Raw genomic sequence first — 4,148 nt, 5'->3', positions numbered from 1 at the left:
GCACCTGAGATTCTCTCTTCCATCCCTTGTATTCTGTTGCTGATGCTTGCATCTATGGTTCCTGATTTCTTTCCTAGGGTTTCTATCTCCAGAGTTGTGTCCCTTTGGGTTTTCATTATTGTTTCTACTTCCATTTTTAGATCCTGGATGGTTTTGTTCATTTCTATCACCTGTTTGGTAGCGTTTTCCTGTAACTCTCTAAGGGATTTTTGTGTTTTTCACTTTAAAGTCTTCTGTTTACCTGTGATTTCCAGTATTTCATTCTTAAAGTCCTTCATCATCATCATGAGCTGTGACTTTAGATCTGTGCCTTGCTTTTCTGCTGTGATGGTGTATCCAGGACTTGCTATGGTGGGAGAGTTTGGTTCTGATGATGNCAAGTAACCTTGGTTTCTGTTGCTTCTGTTTTTAATGCTTGCCTCCTGCCATCTGATTCCTCTAGTGCTTGCTGCCCTCAATACATCTGATTGGAGCCTGTCCTTCCTATTAACCCAGCTGATTCAGGACTTCTCAGAGTCCAGATTTCTCTGTGATTCTTTGTGGGCTCCTGTGAACCTTAGATTTTGGGCGTGTCTGAGTTCATGGTAGTCAAGCTCCTCTGAACACTCAAATACTAGTGTGACCCAGCTCCTGTTATCCTGGGATCCCTTTGTCCTAAGATCCTGGGCATGTTACAGTGCATGGAAGTGGAAGTGGTGTCTCCTTTGAGGACTGTGGAGTTGTCTGTTTTGTTCGAAATCAAGGTAAACCAGAACTGATCAAAAGGAACCTGAGCCTCTGGTCAGGAAAGGCTCTGGTGTCCTTGTTCCTGCTGTCACTATTGGATTAGAGCAGATGTTGTGTTCCACTCACCTGTGATCCAAAGATCATGTGCGCAGTCCTCTAGAAACCGTATGGGTGTCCGCTGACTCAGTGCCCTAGGTGACCCAGTGCTGGAGCAGAATGGAAGGGACTTGTGCCCCTGGTCAGGCTGGTTCTCTGCTTCCCTAGTGCTGTCTCAGGTCCCGTGTGCAATTGGATTGGCGCTGATGTTGTGTTCCACTCTCCAGTGATCCTAAGATTGCTTGGGTAGTCCTCTAGGGACCGTGGGTGTGTCAGCCGACTCTGTGCCCTAGGTGACCTGGTCCTGTGAATGATTCTTTGTAGTTATTTCTTTTATTTTTTCCCCTTAGATCTACTTGGTGTTCAATGATACTGCATATCTTGGAAAGATAGGCAGTTGAAAATTTGTGAACAAGCACTCATAAAATAATGAACAAACAAATATCTAAATAAATCTTTGTATTCATAGATTGCAGTAGATTGATATATGAGAAACAAATCATAATGTCTCAGCACTTTCTGCTCTTGCAGATAAACCAGATGACTCGTTTATTCCCAGCGTCCATCCTGGGCAACTCACAACTGCCTATACCTGCAGTTCTAGGGGATCTCATGCTTTCTTCTCACCTTGTAAGTGCCAGCACATGCATGGTGCACATACATGCACTCAGGCAGACATACGTATACATAACTTTTTTCTTTTTTATTGAAAATAGATTTCCCCCTCAGATAATATATCCTGATTATGGTTTCCTCTCACTCCACTTCTCCCAGTTCCTCCCCACATCCTCTCCCATCAACATCTACTCCCTTTCTATCTCTCATTAGAAGAAAACCAGGCTTTTAAGGGATAATAATAAAATACAACAAAATAAAACAAAATAAGTTAAAACAAGAACTCTCACGTTGGAGTTGGTCAGGACAAACCAACAGAAGTAAAAGAACATAAGAGTAGACACAGGAACCAGAGACACATTCTTTAACACACTCAGGAATCCCACAAAAACACTAAAGTGGAAGCCATAATGTATATACAGAAGACTTGGTGTAGACCTGTGGAGGCCCCGTAGATGTTGCTTCAGTCTTCTTAAGTTCATATGTTGATATAGAAGGTGTGGTGGTTTGAATATATATGGCCCCCATGACTCATGTGTTCAAATGCTTGGCCCATGAAGAGTAACACTATTAGGAGGTGTGGCCTTAGTGGAGGAAATATGTCACCATGGGGTTGACCTTTAAGTCTCCTAGGTTAACGCTCCATGCACTGTGAAGTTGAGTCTGGCTGCATGGAGATCAAGATATAGAACTCTTGGCTCCTCTAGCACCATGTCTGCCTGCATCCCTCTATGTTTCTCACCATTGTTTATACTTTTCAAAATGTACTTTAATAAGGTTTCTCAAATACTTCAACCTCCCTTATAGTCCTCTGATCAAAGGCAGGGGAAGAAGATAGTTAAGAGGACAAAGAAGCCGTGGACCTGTTTAGAAGTAGTTCTTTGAGGGCAATTCCAATCTTCATCGTCAGCAGTCCAGTCTACTTGAGTCAGAAGCAGTCACTCAATCCAGAAGACACTGCAAGTCTCCACTGATCCTCATGCATCTGGTGAAGTGGCAAGAAGTAATGAGAAGACCTCCAGAAGATAAATGAAGATTAGGAAAGAAAGAGTGTCATCCACTGTCTGTTGCATTATACTTTTTCCAAACATCATGTCCTCTCAAGCACCTACTCCAGCCAAACATCACATGTCCTTTCACCAAAAAATTTCCAGAAAAACATCATATGATGCAACTGAGTGGCCAATGAAAGCAGAAATTCACATTTCACACCATGATAGTGGAATAAACCTCTGGAACTGCAAGCTATCCACAATTAACTGTTTTCCTTTGTAAGAGTTGCCTTGGTCATGGTGTCTCTTCACAGCAATAAAACCCTAAGACAGTTTGCCTTGCTTTCTTGGTGTTCTCCATCCCTTTGGTTCTAACACACTTTATGCATCCTCTTCCATGGAATTTCCTGAGCCCTGAGCCCTGTCATTTAGGGTTGAGTGTTCCAAGGTCTCTCCCTCCCTGCATACTGTCTTTACTGGTCTCTGTAAAATCTTAAGAGAAAGAAGCATGTATCAGTCTTCTAACTTGTTATTCTTCTTCATGCTACCACCAAAGAGAAGAGAAAGGGATGAAAATGATGGAGGAGGCCTTATGCCTCATGGCCACATTTGGACCATAAAGGGTCATAAAGACTCAGATTTTGACATGTAAAGAGGAATTCAGTAGAAGGATCTTGTGTGTAATACATGTTGCCTTTGTGTAATATTGAGTTTATGTTTGAATCTTTTCACTTTTGTTTCTCCCCTTGATTAGCTATGAGATCCAGGTGAGCTGAGGGGAGTGTTTCTAACATACCATACAGAAGGACACTGGAGCTGGAAAGGCAATATAACTTTGTACTTCATTGCTTGGTCCTATCATTGCTGATACATCTAGATAAACATTCTTTACTATGGTGAGGCTTTTCCATGGATCCACCTCATCTCACGAATCATTTCTCTTTTGTTGTCACCACTGTGACCAAAGCAACCAGTTGGTGCCAGATGTCCAAGTTGGCTGACCACCCAGCCAGCTTAGAAAGTGGTGGCTAAGTATAAGTTTTGCTTTTTAAATTTTTTTTATTTACATCAAGTGCTTCCCCTCAGTCACTCCCTCAGAACGACCTTTTCCCTCCCCTCCCCTGCTTCTCTGATAGGTTGGGGAGTCCCTGAGTATCCCCCAACCCTGCAGCATCAAGTGTTTGCCAGAGTAGGCACATCCTCTCTCACTGAGGCCAGACAAGGCAGCCCTGTTGGAGAACAGTTACCACAGTCAGGCTACAGATTTAGGGAGAGCCTCTGCACTAGTTATTGGGGGGCCCACATGGAAACTGAGCTGCACATTTGCTACATATGTTCTGGGGACCTCGTTCAAACCCAAGTGTGTACTTTTGTTGGTGACACAGTCTCTAAGAGTTTCCAGAGGTTCAGGTTAGTTGACTCTGTTGTTACTTCTGTGGGGTTCTTATCCCCTTCATGGTTGTCAATCGATACCGTAATTCTTCCATAAGAGTCCCTGACCTGTGGATATCTGCATCTGTTTCAGTCAGCTGCTGGGTAGAGCCTCTAAGAGATAGTTATGCTAGGCTCCTGTCTGCAAGCATAACAGGCCATCATTAATAATGTTTTGACCATGGGATAAGTTTCAATCTGGCCGGTTATTGTTTGGCTATTCCTTCAGTCTCTGCTCCATCTTTGTCTCTGCATTTCTTTTTCCTTTCCTTTCCTTTCCTTTCCTTT

This window comes from Mus pahari, chromosome 7 (assembly GCF_900095145.1).
Source record: "Mus pahari chromosome 7, PAHARI_EIJ_v1.1, whole genome shotgun sequence".
NCBI classification, from domain to species: Eukaryota; Metazoa; Chordata; class Mammalia; order Rodentia; family Muridae; genus Mus; species Mus pahari.
This window is presented reverse-complemented; position numbering follows the sequence as displayed.